The 18,940-nt window shown below is 34.9% G+C and overlaps 1 protein-coding gene across 1 annotated transcript in view; it reads left to right on the forward strand.

The window, feature by feature from the left end:
* Nucleotides 1-8,566: 8,566 nt before the first annotated feature.
* LOC136985686 (ras-related protein RabX-like) overlaps nucleotides 8,567-18,940 on the forward strand; it is a 71,466-nt gene continuing 61,092 nt past the window's right edge. The window contains exon 1 of the mRNA XM_067283015.1: nucleotides 8,567-8,619. The gene's annotated coding sequence lies outside the window, so the exon portion shown is untranslated. The remainder of the gene's footprint in view (nucleotides 8,620-18,940) is intronic.

Raw genomic sequence — 18,940 nt, forward strand, 5'->3', positions numbered from 1 at the left:
GACACCAAACAAAACAAGAAAAAGAAAACACGGTTTCGACAAAACAGATTATATTAATTTGTTAAATTGTAGTAACTTCAGTTTTATGTTATACTTTAACCCCCTTGTAATGAACTAAGGTACAGGAATTGAAATATTTTTTGACTTTGTTACAGCAAAATTTAACGAAAATAGACAAAATCAGAATAAAACAAAGAACGTCTCTTCTATAAGTTCAAATGATTTCTATAACTTCTATAATGATTTCTATAAGTGCAATTCTTTGAATATCGTAAATTTCTTAAAATATTACTTTTAAAACTTGACACAGTGTAACTAGAATTACTATTGATATCTTAAAATTTGATATCAATTTTAAGATAAGTCTGTTAAAACTTATATTCATTTTTAAAATTTGCTTCCAGAGGAACAAATTGAATTCAATGACTTTATACTGTAGACATTTTAGGCTTTCTAAAGTACTAAAAATAACTTTTCTTTACAAGACATAAAAATACATTATAACTATATTAATAATTAAATTAGGCTTGTCTTCCATTTTATAAGAATAAATAATGTAAAAAGCTTTTATAAAGAAAATATCGTAACAATTTATATTAATATATTTTTAAGTGCTTATATTACCATAAAATAGTGACTATTTTTTTATATTATATGAAAATTTATTTGCTTGTAATGTAAGAAAGAATATTGAAAAACTTATGATTTTCAATTTTCGTAGATTGATGAGTGCCCCGAAAAATTTTTGCAAGGATTCAAAATTATGCCAGTGTTTATCATGGTTTTTAATGATGAACCGTACAGGAATTGAGGAAAAACTGTTCAGCTTTCTCCCAATTTCTATACGAACTAAACTATACGTTTAATGGTATCCTATATGCAGATTCAATGGTATGCTTAGATTTATCCTATTAACAATACTAACAAGTGAAGAATGATATAATAATACTTTTCATAACAAATAACTCAATAACAAACTGAAATATTCGAGAATCGGGAGATTTCTTGCAGAAAATGAACAACGATTTAATCAAGGGTCTGGTTATGAAAATGGAAAAAAATGTAGAAGATGGCTCCGGATTCGAAAAAAGATCTTTGAATCTGTTTAAAAAATATTCGTCGCCTATTCACCCAGATATTATCGATGTGGAAGGATTGAAACGATTACTTAATGATCTAAGAATTCTAGGACAATCGGAAGTTATGAGTTGCCTCATCAGTTTCTGTGAAATTAAATTACGAAACAAGGAATACCTGTCCCAAAATGAATGGTTGAGGGAGCTATGGTGTCTGAAAGAAAAAATTTTGTTCGATTTGGAAAATTTGGCTGTTTTTCCAGATATTTATAGATCATCTGAGGAATTGGATACATCAAACTTTCCGATACAAATGTTAATGAATAACAGAAATATCATAGAATTGCTTCAGATTTTTTACAATGAATGCTACGTACTAAAAGAATTTAAACAATATTTAAGTGGTAAAGAGCCGTACAATCAACCTTTCGAGTCCGAATTGGATCTACCTTCAGACTATGGATTGATGAAAATATTCCGGGAATGGTTTAATAAAACACGCTGATTGACTCGGTCCATCAAAGTATAATGAAAAAATTTCCAGAAACTTTTACGAAATAACAAAATTTCTTTTCTAAACACACACACACAAAAAAAAATACATACGAAAATTCTTTTATATTTAAAGATTTCTTATCAAAATTTAAAGACTTATGGGACTCCAGTAAGCTTCATTTTCTCTTGAAATCCAATGAACGTCTATACGTATTTGGTTTCATTGTTCCCTTTATATAAATTCATCATGAATCGAATATAAATTTATAGTGAAGATTATTAATAAATAAATTAAAATTTTATTTTTACTGCATTGTATTTATTTATTTATTTATTTTATTGTAATACTCTGCGTAACAATATATAATACTTTTAATTTATATAGTGTAGAACATTTACAGTACTAAAAAATTAAAAGATACAGATTTATCAATACATGCTACGAAAATTAGTAATACAAAGCTATGTATCAGAACCGTCTGCTTTTTAAAGGAAAACTTTAATTTAAAAAAATTCTGATATTATAAATTTAACAGGGTATTAATTTTGCTAATTGTATGTTTCTTACCATTACGCATTTTTTTTTTTCGTAATTTGTTTTTAGAAGACACATATTTGATAGACATTTCCAAAACGCATAGAATTATTTGGTGCCGACCCATATAAAAACTATAAACAAAAATCGATAAGACTACTTACCGGCTGTGCACCGTTTAGGGCGCCATTGGTTAAGCTGGTTTTCGTCGTGGAGCAATACGTGGACGGCGGACAGCGGACATGTACAAAATGTGTCGCGTGACTGCATTTCGACGTGACCGAACAGCACCGACAAATGTCACGTGACACACTTCGTACGCGTCCGCTGTGTCTCTCCGCGACGAAAACAAGCATAATGAATGGTATCTTCGAACGGTGCACACTCGTTAAGTATTCCTAAAATTTTTTTGTTTATAGCATATTTTATATGGATTATTCCCAAAAAGTTATACGTGTTTTGGAAGTGCTCGAGTCAAATTAGTCTATAATTGATTAATTTTATGGAAAAACTTTTCAAACAGCCGTATCCCCTAAACTGCGCAAGTGCCTAATTCTATGCGTTTTGGAAATGTCCAGTGCCGTAACTAGCCATTCCTGTGCCCCGTGCAAGAATTTGCAGTTAGGCCCCTTAATTAATTAGATTTTGGAAAATAATGAAACAAAATACATGCATTTTGGGCCCCTTTCAAGTGGGCCCTGTGCGGATGCACCTGTTGCACCTGCCTAGTTACGGCACTGGAAATGTCTATCAAATAGGTGTCTTTTAAAAATCAAATTACCGAGAAAATGCGTGTTGGTAAGAAACTAAACAAATACCTTAATTTTCACACATGACATACGGACCAGAAATTTTGTCAGTTAAATCCGAAGTTCATTAAATCGAGGTTTTACTGTATTGAAATGTTACTGTTTTATGTTTACTAGGCTTAATGATATCTAAACGATCTCTCAAAAGAAAAAGGAAAAAAAAAAAAAAAATAGACTAAAAAAGATGGGCCAATTTTGTAGATGAATCTCAGAAAAAGCAGTCCCATCGTGAAATAAATACAAATTACAAGATTATATAAAGTTTAATTTTTAAAACAAAATTTAATGAAAATGTATGAATTAGCCTAAACATCTCAAGTCTCATCAAAACTGCGAACTAGTGTAGACTTATACAAATTCACAACTGCAAGAGACATCGCAATCGATTCAAAACTATGGAAGATTATATTTCACATAAGGTACTTCCACGTCGTCACCATTTGTGTCGTTACAGCACAGTTCAAACACTAAAGCTCTGATGTGCGGTTCAATATTTTTCCTTGACACAAGCTTAACCACTGACAGACTGAAAAATAAAAAAATTAAGAGCAAAAATTAGAAATTAAAATATATCAAATGTCACTAAATGTCAATCATTATCAATTTATATAATTTAACTGCTTGTAAGCTTTAATAAAAATAGGAAATTTACATAAATCAATAAATGTTAAAAAACCTGCTTCATGCTTTTCTACATTAGTTCAGTGCAGCATGCAGACTACCTCCAAAATTAAGGATTATAAAACCACATTTTGAATTAAAGAACTAGACTAATTGCAAATTAAAATGGTATTAAACTTTAATACCGTTTATACCATACTAAATATATGTTCACACAACGTGGAAAATAAAAGTAGTTCTGTTCTGTAAACTGTCTTTTTAATGATTTGATGATAAAAATAGAAACCTTAACTTCATTAATAATAATTTTTCAAATTTCTAGATACAAAAAATACATTAAAATCTTATTTTTTTCAAGAAGGTTTTTCACTGTTAAGATTACAACTACTGCAGATAGCAGCAGTCAAATGAGAATTTTCTTCAACTTTAAGGAGGGAAGTAACCTTCAATGATACGAAAGCTTGATATACGATTTTATCATAGTAAATTAAACTCAGTAAACACAATTTTTCACTTAAGAATGGTGTTTTGAATGAATTAAAAGTTTAACTTATTTTATCTTTTGTTGATCTTTAATAACAAGCAAGAAGACAACACTATGTAAGCTTATTTACAATATAATATATCTTTACTCTTTCAATAATTATTATAACACTTAAATACCCGGAGAAGCCATTTTATTTCCAAATTAAATATTGTTTATAATGTAAACATGCAGTTGCTAAATGATTTTCCAGCAGGATCAAACGTTAAAAATATCTGTAATAAACATAATTCGATAAACTTTATGCAATTTTATTAATAAAGTCGCTAAAATCTTCATCTAAGAGATCAAACTTCAGGTGTTTAATGGTTTTTACGTGGTTTCACGCTTGGTTGATGATAAATGTACGAAACGTCAGATCCGCTCGTATCCGATGACGATCGCGACACTGCAAGTATTATTATTTTTGTCGTTAAAATGAAGTTCGACACCACCCGTACCGAGAAGAGACTCGTTCTCTGTATTTGTTCCGGATAATATCCACGTAAACGGAACAGGATCAACAATTTCAGTAGACAATGACGACAATTTACGAATAGAAACGAGAACGTGGCATCAGAAGGTACAAAGACTACTAATATGGCGGAAAAAATATAAATTAACATTCGGACATCTTTTTATATTAAAAAAAGGATGTCAAATTTCAAAATTAATGGCGGCGACTCGGTCGGCGTGTGTCTCTCTTAGTTGGATCCGGCCGCAACACTCTGAGGAGAAATCTAGACACTGCAGCACAGATCACCAAGCCTCCCCACCACGACAAGGTGGAGACACGACGGGGAGGAAAAATATTTACCCCGCTACCCCCTGCCTTGTTAGCGTATTCCTAACTACCCACTGCAGGCGTGACCAGAATTTTTTTCCCAGTCAGACCTATTCGCAGTGCAGCGAAAGGAAATACCCCAGGGGCACCACGAGGAGGTAAGGCTAGGAGGATTTGGGTTTTCGCCCCCATTTAGTCCGGAGAAACGCGTATTTCGTCCATCCGCAATAAAAGAAGTCAAACAAATAAGACGCACGATTGTTATATTTCATTCTTATTATTTGTATTGTCGTTGTTTATTGTTTCGTCAATCGGTATATTGATATTTTCGCAATTTATAAATCAAATTCTTCACAATTATATTAATGTATAATTAATGAATTAAATTATTGCAGACAATTTGTAAATTCCTTCTAGCAACAACATTCTCCATTGCAACTTTTTACTTATTCTGTTTTAAATTTACATAAATTCATAAGTTAAAGATAAACATTCACTGTTTTCTAAGCATATGTCATCCGATCCTACTGATCTTTAGAACTAAGCAGACAAACACGAACAGTAACAAAAAAATTTTATTAAAAAGGTGATAACTGTCACCGACATCCTCGGCCAACATCCAGGCAAAAACCCCGCGAACTTTCGCGCCTCTTTTTTACAAGTTGCCAACCAACATCTCGTTGGCAAGTGTTGCCAGGCAGTGTTCGGGATCTCTGGCGCTGGCGTGGCGGCCACAGCTACTCCCCCACCAGTGTCTGCGACACGAAACGAGCGGGAAAGGTTACATGTCGGCCAGAGCGTGTGGTAGTTTGTCGCGTTGAGGCTGGATTGTCTGTGGTACGTTTAGTTGGCGCTGGTCTTGGCATTGGAGACATTGGGGGTAACTGGTCCGACTCACTCGCTGCGAGAAGAAAAGCCGGTTTCAGTCGATCAATAGAAACGACAGTTTCTTTTCCCTTTATGCATAGAGTGAATGTTTTGCTACCACGTGACACGACTTCGTAGGGTCCATCGTATGGAGGCTGCAAGGGCTTCCGTACAGCATCATTGCGAAGAAATACGTGGGAACATGACTGCAGTTCTTTGTGGATAAATGGGTTGCGGTAGGAGTGGTGCACCACAGGCACTGGTTTTAAGTTTGCCATCATCGTCCTGAGTTTTTCGACGAAAGAACATGGATTGACGTCCTGAGAACCTGGAACGAAAAACTCTCCAGGCAGTCGGAGGCTGGTGCCATAGAGCATCTCAGCCGCGGTAGTATTGGTGTCTTCACGGAGCGCAGTTCGCAATCCTAACAAGACTGTAGGTAGCACTTCCGTCCATCTTTCAGTAGAGTGACACTTGATGGCAGTTTTAAGTGAACGATGAAAGCGTTCAACAATGCCATTTGCAATTGGATGGTATGCTGTTGTCCTAACTCTTTGGGTACCAAGAAGTTGAGTGAGGGATTTAAATAAGCCAGATTCGAATTGCCGTCCTTGGTCAGATGTTACTTGGGCAGGCACTCCAAAGCGAGATATCCAGCCTGAGTACAGGGCTGAAGCTACTGTTTCAGCTGCTATATCTGGCAACGGGATTGATTCAGGCCAACGAGAAAATCTATCGATGATTGTAAGGCAATAGTGAATGAGCTCGTGGCAAGCAAGAAAGATGATAACTTTTATCTCAATTGTGACAAATACGCAAAGTGTTTGGAGGAAGTAAAAGCTGCAAAGAACATGAAAAAGAAACTAGCTGTTCATTACAGGCGTATAAAGCGTTACGACATTTTGACTATAGGCGACGAAGGAGGAGAATGGAGAAATAAAGTATTACATTTGTTACGAGCACTTATTCAACATTCTCGAAGAAACGTATGTTGCTGTTGGCCACGGTGGAAGGACACGGATGCTTAATAAATGTAACTGCAAGTATAAAAATGTAACAGTTGAAACTACTATGACATATTTGAAGCTATGTCAACCTTGCCAAAAGAAACAAGACTTTGAAAAAGGTCATTGTCATCAGACCTATACTTCACAGTGAAATGAACTCATGCTGTCAGGTTGATCTAATAGATCTACAAACTATCTCAGATGGAAATTATAAATTCATTTTAGTTTACCAAGACCATCTTACCAAATTTATGATCCTTCGTGCGCTTCAAACTAAACGCGCCGTAGCAGTTGCATACCATCTTTTGGATATTTTCACCACTTTTGGAGCGCCGAGCATCCTTCATTCCGATAATGGTCGAGAATTCTTTAACCAAGTTATTGAGAGTTTATGTTCCATGTGGCCGGATGTAAAAATCATACATGGAAAGGCAAGACATAGCCAAAGTCAGGGATCAGTAGAGCGTGCTAATCAAAACATAAAAAATATGTTGAGCACGTGGATGGAAACCAATCAGTTATCAAAGTGGTCAGAGGGTTTAAGATTCATCCAGGTGATGAAAAATAGAGCATATCACGAGGGAATCAAATGTTCCCTCTACGAAGCAATGTTTGATTGTCCAATGAAAATGGGCCTTGCAACTTCAGCAATCCCCAGTGATTATATGACAGTGGCGTAGCTAGGGGGTGCGGTAGGTGCGGTCCTCACCGGGCTCCTGGAAAGCGATAGGCCCATGGGGGCCCCAAAATCACAAGAAAAAAGACCCGAAAACTTTTTTCGGGGGCCCACAAATCTGGTTTCGCACCGGGCGCGGAGAACCGTAGCTACGCCACTGTTATATGATTAGAATTATAAAATCTGAAGAAGATTTAAAGAAGTTGTTGCATTTTCATGACAATATGGAACAAAATAATTTGTGCAGTACAGTCAGTGGCGTAGCTACATATTCAGCGCCCTGGAGCAAGTAGAGTCGGTGCGCCCCCTAGTTCCTCCGAAGAGATCTCGCGAAATTTGTTTTCAACATGTAACTTAAAAAAGTATATCTAATTATTTCGATTTAAAACGTTACTCAATAATAGCGAGGTCGAGGCCGAAGTTTTCAATGCGAAAACGTGTACGTCGGACGTTCAGCGCCGTCTTCCTGTAAGCGCAGAAGTTTGACAATAGTGTTTGAAACGTCAGCGGAATCATGTTCGACGTTCCAAACGCCATTGTCAAACTTCTGCGCTTACAGGAAGACGGCGCTGAACGTCCGACGTACACGTTTTCGCGTTGAAAACTTCGGCCTCAACCTCGCTGATGTCTACGACTTGGCAACAGTGCCGGCAATATCCCAGTCGACTAGCGTTGAATATCTAGAAGTGTCGAGATTGTACTGTAATCGCTCAGTAAATAAACTTCGATCAGGAAAGATTATTTCTATGTGGAATTAAATAATTAACGTAGATAAACATATCAAAATTACATTTCCTACGTCTCTTTAAGAATTACTACAGTTGAAAAAAAAATTTAAAAAGATAATTTTGAAGTTTAGTTTAATAAGCAGTTTTAATTATAAATATTTTTGAGTTATGAAAACGATTAAATTAAAAATCAAGTCATTACTCATAAAATATTAAAAATTTATAATAAAGCATATAATTTTAATATATTAAAGATATATTAATTATTTAAAATTTAATATTTAATTATGAAATATATCTTATTTGTTTTTCTTAAATTATTTTTTCACAATTAACGCGTTAAAATGCTAAGAAGTAATCCAAATAAAATGTGATATCATATTACGAAATAGATCTGGCAACACTGATTGACACTACTACTGTTAAGAAGCTCTTCATAAATGATTGTTTACTACTGACATTCGATTATAAATTTGGTCAAATTAATGTGTATCTAAGGTAACCTATTTTCGAACTTATATATAATAATTTATGAGCTTTCGACGTCTCGATAAGTAAGAACAATTTGCAAAATTTTCTTGTACTGTAACGAGATGGCACTATGAGTGTTAATAAAGTACGTTCTAAATGAGTGTTTTTCGACACGATATCGCCCCATGAGGGCGTTTTTCAATGTTGGGGGCGATTAGTAACAATTTATATTTTTGGGGCGAAAAACAATTTTATGGGCGATATACTAAAACATTATATTAATAATAATTAGATATTTTATCCGTTATATCGTACAATAATGTAATATCACAAACGTTAAGAATACAATAATTGAACTAATAAGAAAGATGGGTTAATGTTACCTATGGTTCAAAAATGGCGGCTCGCCTCTGATTCCAGCAAATAGAAGAAGGGAAACAGTGGGGATGCACGTTCTAACCTAACCTAACCCTTTCCTATAAATTACCATAATTATTACCAACAAAATTATTAGAGTAGGTTAGGTTAGGTTAGAACGTGCATCTGCACTGTTTCCTTCTATTTGCTGGAATCAGAGGTAACATTAACCGAAAGATGTTTACAAGCACAGATGAATTTTGTGTCCATTCCACATATGTCCAGTCTGAAAGGTAGGAACCTTTCTCATGTTTTTCCCCTGACCAAGCTATTCCTTTCCCTTCGTGACCCCTCAGTTCTCTGAATTCTAGACGATCACAGATGTGAAGTTAATGGGGAGGGGTGCTAATGAGTAGCAGATTTTAAACTCTGCGTACAAATAACATTATACTAGTTAGTAGTCTATTCAATGCAATACGAATTTGGCGTTAGCCTCAGCCCTCGGCATCAGATTTTCGAAGTGAAGGGGCGTACTATGTAATGGTTTTATTGAAGGGGGGACAATTCATTAGAGGTTGAGAAACATTGCTGTAAACAATCGCAAACAAAATCTTTTTTAACCAGTAATTGAACTTTAACATAACTTCCGAACATTTTCGGCCTTCTCCAAGGTAACGAACTAAACTGACTTCCAAATTGGAACGTTAGAACAATGGGTTAAATTCTATCTAGGTAGTCCCAATGATGGCGCTTGCAGAATTTCGACGATGAATGCGTGTGGAAAATGGATTATACAGGGCACTGTTCAAAAATGCATTATTTTGTTGACAAAGGTGGTGTTGGTACCCGATATTGTCAATGCAATAATTCTGCGGCCTTATGATTGCAAGTGCTTGCAAATGTGAGTGTTTGCTCAAAACTCTGTGCTCTCTTTTGCTCACTTGTGCAACATACCTAAACCTAACCTCTTCGGTAATGTACTTAAGCCAAGATTTAGTTGACTTACACACATGAATGTCGAATCTGCTGTAATACTAGTCATAGTAGAAAAATTGGAAGAAAGTTATTGATTATATTAGTTGGAAATAGGTTTAGGTTTGTTGCACAAGCAAGTGCGTAGTTTTGAGCAAATACTTGCACTTGCAGGTACTTGTGGCTGTAAAGCCTCAGAATTATTGCGTTGACAACATTTGGGCATCAACACCACCTTTGTCAACAAAATAACACATTTTTGAACAGCACCCTGTATAATCCATTTTCCACATGCATTTGTTGTGGAGATTCTGCAAGTGCCATCATTGGGACTACCTAGGTAGAATTTAACCCATTGTCCTAACATTCCAATTTGGAAGTCAGTTTAGTTCATTACCTTGGAGAAGGCCGAAAATGTTTGGAAGTTACGTTAAAGTTCAATTACTGATTAAAAAAGATTTTGTTTGTGATTGTTTATTTACTTACTCCAGTAGTTTTGAGAAGACTGTTATAAGCATGCTCTATTCACAGGTTAGGGACATCTTTAATCTGTGAATAGAGTTGGTGGAAAGAACGACAAAACTAGATCAAGGCACCTCTAATAGCAACGCTGGGGAAACAGACTTGGGGCCACAAAGGCGGCACGTGCTTCTCCTTTTTGGAGCAAGCGAATAATGATTATTATTAATAATCTTTATTTGTTGTAAGGTGAACCTTGTTACAGGTGGTTCATTTTATAACTACCTATAAGTTTACATGTAGTATTTTATTGTTATTCTTTTGTACATTTCTTTAGGTACAACAGTACAATTACATAAATTTAATGACATTATTTATGAAAATACATAATATATTTTGATTAATAAGGTAGTAATTAACAATATTTTTCATTTAGTTACATAATACAGTCGAGTCCGCCTAAGTCGACACCCGGATAACTCGACACCATGGCTTAAGTAGTCATTTTCTGTGGTCCCGGCCGAGTTACATAGGCATTAATGTTAAAAAACTCCGGTTTAACTTGTCACCACTGGATAAGTTGACATACTTTTGCTGTCCCACACACTGATAAGTCGTCACCCCCTCCTGAAAAAATGAATTCACTTTGCACGTGTGGTGCGAACTCATTTTTTTTTAGGAGGGGGACTTGATTTATTTATTAATATATAATTAATATATTTAATATACAGGGTGAGCCAACGAAAACGAAACGGCAGAGTGTTTGTGTTCGTCCAAGCAAATCGCTCGGACAGGTCGATTTTATTCTCGAGGGGACATCTGTTTGCAATAAAGTTTTTGCGATTCTGAATACAACAGACAACAAAAAATTTTAAAAACTCATTTATTTCGAAAAAAAGTGTTTGTTTAATTAATATTCAGATTCGCAAAAACTTTATTGCATAAGATGTCCCCTCGAGAATAAAATCAACCTGTTCGAGCGATTTGCTTGGATGAACACGAACACTCTGCTGTTTTGTTTTCGTTGGCCCACCCTGTATATATCTGTATGTATGTATGTATGTATATATATATATACATACATACATACATTACAAAATTTTTAATTTTTATTAATATATATATATTAATAAAAATGCCTTTACATTTTATGTATTTTTATGTATAAAATAATAACAGATAAACAAAAAGAAAATATACAATCTACTGTACATCAATGTCACACCGGAATCCAATTTTGCATTTTCTCACAATTACGAAGGTGATGTTTTCAAGGCATTCATGATTGTTGAAAAAGAAAGTCGAGACAGTTAAGTGATTAAGTGCTCAAAACAAACAACACTAAACGAATTTTTCAGTTTTTCATCTACAGAGTAATTGTAAATGGAGGACACAACATATTGTAAGCCTATACTACTGTATAATGCACTACTGTATTTTCCTAATTGTAGTTTTGTGGTTTTTTTTCTAACTTCGCTTTAGTCGTCACATCGGATAACTCGACACATTTCCACTTCCCCTTGGGGTGTCAACTTATGTGGAGTCGAGTGAATTTTAGCTCATTAGTAATTTGAATAAAAAAGTTGTTTATTTTATAACAACTTTTGCATTTGGTTACATTTGGTTTATTGCTAGGTTACCTAGCCTAGCTCTATAGTTTAAGTTTTGGTTCATATGAGTTCTTTTGGTAATTTCATATTATTGTTGATATTTTTCTAATGCTTCACAGTCCTTTAACAGATGGAGCCAGGAAAAGTCACTGGATTTACACCAAATAGCAGGGATGCACAACCTGCAGCCCGGGAGCCGTATGCAGAGCCCCCTTTCAATGTTTATGTGGCCCTGTGGATGGTACAGGCCAAATCCCTTCTTTTGAAGTTTCTAAGTATAGAACTTCTCTTTCACAAAGTCATTAGCACTCTAAATGTGGTGTTGAAGTTCTTCTATTTCTAGCTAACACACTTTCTGGTTTAGATATTGAATATTTTAAGTCTAATACATAGTATTATTACAATTTTTAGAAGAATCAAATAGAATAAAATAATGTTAGAACGTCATTTTCGATGTTATCAGGAAGTTTCTATTTTGGCGGGAAATTTTCAATTTTATGCTTCAGAAAACTTGCTTATTCATCTAAATAACATCAAATAACATAAAAATAAGTGAAAATAGCACTGTAAACCATGAAAATAATGATTTTTTTTAGCATTTGTTTACATTCTAGATTCTGATTGGTATAGTCAAATTTGAATCAATCTTTTCTGAAAAGACACTTATTCATCAACCTAATGTCATTCAAACTGGAAAATACCAATCAGAGCTCAAAAAGGAATGTACAAAAGCTATAACAACCAATTATTTATAACAAAGTCTTTCCATAGACTAACAATAGAAAAAATTTTTAATTATTACATTGGACCAAGAAAATTAATAGCTGTAATAGCCATGCGACTAAGAGGAAGCTGATTGCACTAAAAAGTTTTGTATTTATTAATTATTTCAAACTGCATCAAGTAATAAACTTCCTGTGATTATCAACACTGTTCATGGCTAAAGTAATTAGACTCCTTGTGTCAACAAAGAGGGTTGTAAAATGGTCCGGCCCCCCTGGTCAGTAAACTTAATCCTAACCTGGCCCTTCTTCAGAAAAGGTTGTGCATCCCTGCCAATAGCAATGTTCTTTAGTGAAATCTATATAAGTGTTGTTGACAAATAATGAGTGTCAATGAAAATTACCATTCCAATTAAAGATTATACCTAAATACTTTGTTATTCACTGTTTCAAAAGGTTGCCCATTTAAATAAAAAATTTCTCTTGATTCAATATATTAATATTATTTCTAAAGATGATTATTTTTGACTTTGATACATTAATCGATAAAAATAAAGAATTCAAATATCTGTTTACTTTGTCGATCTTGTGTTGTAAGGTTACATGAGTTGGAGCTAGTAGTCTGCATTGTCTGCATAGAGTATATAGTGGAGAGTTCGTCCAAAAATATAAATTCCTTCAGTATCATTTTAAAAAAAATTATCTATTTCATTAATATAAAAATTAAATAAATACGGTGATAGTGGCTCGCCTTGGAGTACTCCATGGTTTATAGTTAACTCTGAGTAAGTTTGATTGCCATTAACAATGTTAAGATTCTATAATGTAAAGATACATTATAGAATCAGAATTTATTACCAGCACCGAGCAATTTCAGTTTATTGACTAAGGTAGGGACATGAACAAAGTCAAAAACTTTTGAAATGTCAATGAAGGCTGAATATATTTTCCTGCATTTTTTTTGTAAATAAATCTGAGTTATTGAAGTTAAAAAGAATATAGCATACTAGCAGGTAGGCCCGGCATTGCTCGGGCAAAAGTAACGGTAGCGAAGATTAAGATTATTACGTTATAATTAACTTTACCCGTTTTCAAAGAATGCAAGAATTGGGTCCCCTTGTTTCTAGACTAATTAGAGAATTGTTAGATGGGTCTAAAAATATGTTCGATTTCCCACAAAAACGAAAAAACCTCATTTACGTCTTGCATGTCGCTTTCTCTTAACAATTCCATCGTTACTTAACACTTCCATCTGTTGATGGAAGTGTTTAAGACTTAATCCTGTCCCTCTCCCCCGTGGGGAGGAATTTCGAAAAATCCCTTTTTAGTGTGCGTCCTCGTGACGTACCCTAACTGTGTACCAAATTTCAACTTTCAACTCCTTACCATTTGGGCTCTGCACTGATTATTATTATTATTATTATTATTATTTTGGGTTAAGTGAGATATACTTGGTTAACACCGGTGGCTGTGTACTATGCCGGACCAAAGTCAAGGCATAGTAACCAAAACAGAAATTAAAGAAGTGTATCAGTGTGTGTGTCTGTATTCAGGAATTTTCTCACAATATGACATGTATTCAATATAGTGGCCTTCTGTAGTGTGATGTATGTGTTTCTATTCAATTGTAATGTGCCCAGGCTTTTGTGTAGTGTGTGTGGTATGACGCCTGTAGAAGAGAGAACAACAGGTACAATAAGCACCCTATCCATCCTCCACAGATGCCTTATTTTCTGGGCGAGTTCTGTGTACTTGCTAATTTTTTCAGTGCATGCGTTTTGTATATTGTGAGTGTTTGGAATGGATATGTCTATAATGTATGTGATTTTATTGTGTTTGTCAATGAGTGTGATGTCTGGTCTGTTGTGGTAAATTGTTTTATCTGTGATTATGGCTCTGTCGTAGTACATTTTGTGCTTGTTGTTTTCCAATACTGTCTGTGGAATGTATTTGTAGTATGGTTCGTGGATGTCTACTAATTTGTGTTTCCTTGCAAGCTCTTGGTGTATTATATTTGCTACTTGATTATGTCTGTGTAGATAATCTGTCTGTGCCAAGAGCTTGCAACCAGAAGTGATGTGTTGTATAGTTTCTGGCATGACATGACATTTTCTGCAAGTGTCATTTGTGAGTGTTGCATCTTTGAGTATGTGTTTTCTGTAGTTTTTAGTATTTATGACCTGATCCTGTATGGCGATCATGAATCCTTCCGTCTCCCAAAAGAGGCATCCTCGTGCTAACCAGCTGTTTGACACAGTTTTGTCAACAAAATCCTGGGCCAGATCATAAGGATGCCTGCCATGGAGTGCCTTTCGAGCCCACGATTGCTTAATGGTGTCTGTGCTTTTTATATGTTGCGTTGTGTCCATATGATGTGAGCGTAAGTTTAATGGTGTGTTATTTGAGTCTGCTAGAGTTACTGCTTTATGTAATTGTGATGTTTCTTGTTTTTTGTAGAAAAACTCTCGCAGTGACTGTATTTGTTTGTAGTGAAGGTTAACTATGTCAATCAGGCCATGTCCGCCATCTTTACATGGAAGGGTTAATCTTTCTGTGGCGGATTTAGGATGATGATGTTTATGCTTAGTAAGTGTTGTTCTTGTTTTCCTTTGGAGTTGCTCAAGATCTGTGTGAGTCCAATGTATAACTCCAAAAGAATATGTGAGTACTGGGATGACATATGTGTTTATTGCTTTGACTGTATGTTTTGCATTTAACTGTGTTCTGAGAATAGCATTTAACCTACTTTGGTATTCTTTAATTAATCTTTGCTTTATTTGTGTATGTTCTGTTAGTTTGGCCTGTTGGAATTCTAAATACTTGTAGAACTTGCCCTCTTCCATGGATTCAATAACGTCTCCATTTCCGAAGCGCAAAATCTTCTTTCTTCAGGATTCCTTTTTCTATGTGAAGTGTTTTGCATTTATCTAGGCCAAATTCCATTTGTATGTCCTTGGTGTATGAATATGTGATTTGTAGGAGTTGATAAAGTTGTTTTTGTGTGGATACATAAAGTTTTATGTCATCCATGTACATGAGATGTGACAGTGTAAACTGTGTTGTTTTTTCATGTCTGATATTGTAACCATATTGTGTGTTGTTTAACATGTTGGATAAAGGGTTCAGGGCTAAGCAGAACCAGAGAGGACTGAAGGAATCTCCTTGAAAAATTCCTCGCCTAATAAAAATTTGCTTTGTTTGTATGGAAGTGTTACTAACCCTGAGATGTAGTGTTGTTCTCCAGTGCTGCATAGTGTTTTGAAAGAATGCAATGAGTGATGGATATATTTTGTACATGTGTAGAATATGTAGCAGCCAACTGTGTGGAACGCTGTCGAATGCTTTTCTGTAGTCTATATATGCCATGTGTATGTTTCTGTGTTGTTTGTGTGCTTGCCGTAGAATGACTGAATCTATGAGTAACTGTTCTTTGCATCCCCTGTGATTTCTACGACAACCTTTCTGTTGTTCCGTAAGAATGTTGTGTTCTTCAACATGTTTGTATATTTTGTTTGCGATACAGGATGTCAATAATTTGTAGAGTGTTGGAAGACATGTAATTGGTCTGTATTGTGTGGGGTCTGTGGTATTGTTGTTTTTAGGTTTCATGTAGGTGATGCCCTGAGTAAGAAAATTTGGCATGTCTTGTGGATTGATGATGGTGTGTGTTAGATGTTTAGCTAGTTCCTGGTGCAGTGTTGTAAACTTTTTGTACCAGAAATTGTGAATGTTGTCTACACCAGGTGTCTTCCAGTTGTGTGTTCTGTTAACAGTGTATTGGAAATCATGTATGTTTATTTCAGCACAGGGCATAGTTGGTATGTTGTGTAAGTTTCTGTTCTCCTCCTCGATCCAGCCTGCATCAACATTGTGCGTGACAGCACTGGACCAAAGAGAAGACCAATATGTTGTGAGTTCTTCTTCTGTTGGTGTGCCACTGTGCTGTGTATCAGTGTTTGCTTTGTTATTAATTTGTCTGTAAAAGAGTTTTTCATTGTTTGTAAATAATTTATTTTGTTGTTTTCGTAGTGTACATGTTTTGTATCGTTTGAGTCTACGTGCTTTGGCAGCAAGTTTTTGTTTTAGTGTATCAATGTATTCTGTAATGTATGTGTTGTGATGTTCATGTTTTGTGTGTGTTTTTATTTTCTTGAAAATGTTTTTGAGCTGTTTCCTTAATTTGGGTGTTATGTTGCTTTTAGTGTATTGTGTCAGCCTGCTTAATTGCTGTCTAATGTCATTTATTTGTATTTCTATTCTTCTCTGCCAGGCAGGCTTGTGATAGAATTGTGTTTTCTGTGTGTTTGTCTGTGATTGTACTTTCAGTCCATGGTGTGTCACTACTGTGACTGTCCCAGCATAAACTAATGTATGAATGTCTGCGAGTGTAGAAATTGAATGAATGTAGTAAGTGAGTGTTTACATAATTTAGTGTTTTTTCTACTTCTTTTGACGTGTTGATTTTTGAAATTCGTGGTCGTTGTGTGGGATCTGTGCCTGTATATTTAGTGAGTGTTTCCTGAAATATAGGTGAGACCGTATTAACTAAATCCATGTCTATGTTATCAGTGATGGATGAGGAAGTGTCTGTAGTATCATTAGTGGTACTTGTTGTGTGTGTGTTATTATCAATGCTTGTTGCTGGATTATCCTGACAGGTTACATGATTTTCATTAATGTTAGATGTTTCTGTCTGTTGATGTATTTGATCAGCAACCTGTTGTTTGATAAGTTCAAGTGTTGTTTGTGGAACAAGGTTGTTGTGTATAATTGTTCTTTTTTGATCAACAACCCTTTGTTCGGTGACAGTGAGATGAGGATACTGTTGTGTGAATTTATGGTGTAGTTGTTGTCTGTATGCTGTCATGTTTGTTTCGAGTTTTGTGATGGTGTAATAAGTACGGATGATAAACTCGTTCATTTCTACTGTCCATTTCATCCGTTGGCGTGGTTTTCCAGCCTTTGTGGTCTGTGGATGCATTGCCACAGAAACACCAAGGCTGGGTTGGTTCCTCACATCTGTTGAGGGCATTTCAGTAGCCATGCTTGGGCCGGTGCTGCTTTTGCCACCGGTAACCAGGGGAGACTGTGGCCTATTTTTCGAACATGAGCCTCTGCCTAACCCACGAACGCGGACCTTGTTAACCTGGGCGACGTCTGAGCCAGTATCACACTTTGATCTAGTTATTACCATAATAAATATCACCACAGAATGTGGGTGTGGTCACTCTTAGCTTCATTTCTCCCCATAGACCTTACTGGCATGGGTGTCCCTACCAGGAGCTTGTGCTCCAGCCTGCATTGCCCTATGGATCAGTAAAATTACTGGGCTCTCCCACCACGACCAGGTAGTGACCACGGGAGAGTTATTATTATTATTATTATTATCAACTCGTCTTGATTATATATATATAGATTCAGTTCCCTTGGATTTAACAAAGGCGAATTGGAATTTTGAATTCAATTTTTGTTCTTTTATCCAACATTGGAAATATGCTGCTAAAATTGATGTAAAATGTTTTCTTATAATTGGTAGAAGTGCTATTGGGCGATAATTCTTTGTTTCTTTCCAGTTTCCTTTTTTTTATATCATAAGTATTTTAGCTGTATTCCAAAATTCTGGATAATTTAGCATATTAAAAAATATTAAATAAATCAAGTAAAATTTGTTTACCTGACAGAGGCAGTAATTTTATGAATTTAGCAGTGATTAAGTCAGTGCCTGGAGACGATTTAGATTTCAGTTTATGAATTGAGTCTTCCAGTTCTTTGTAAGTAAACAGTGGATCTAAAGTCTCATTATTCAGATTTATCAGTTCCATACTTGGTAGTTTTTCAATAATGGGAAATCTCCCGAAATAGAGAGATCAAGCTGAAATGTGTGATTGTCATTCTAAATTTTTTCATAATTTTTGTATTGTTGTCCAAAAAACATCATTATTTTTATTTATAATTAGCCACTGTTGTAAATTTTGGAAATATTTTGTCTTCTTAGCTTTTAACAAATTAAAGTATATTGTTTTTAATTTTTTGTAGTAATTAAATGTTTAGTTTGTATAAGATTTCCTAAATTGTGATAAGGCTTTGTTCTTCTTAGTTTTTAAAATATAACAATCAAAGTCAAACCAAGGCTTTCTAAATATATGAAATTTTGTATTATTTACCTTTTGTATTTTTATAAAGTTTTTTTTATTATATTTTCCAATTGGAAATATTTATCAATTCCAT

Source organism: Centruroides vittatus, unplaced genomic scaffold, assembly GCF_030686945.1.
Source record: "Centruroides vittatus isolate TY-2023 unplaced genomic scaffold, ASM3068694v2 contig_975, whole genome shotgun sequence".
In the NCBI taxonomy this organism is placed as follows: domain Eukaryota; kingdom Metazoa; phylum Arthropoda; class Arachnida; order Scorpiones; family Buthidae; genus Centruroides; species Centruroides vittatus.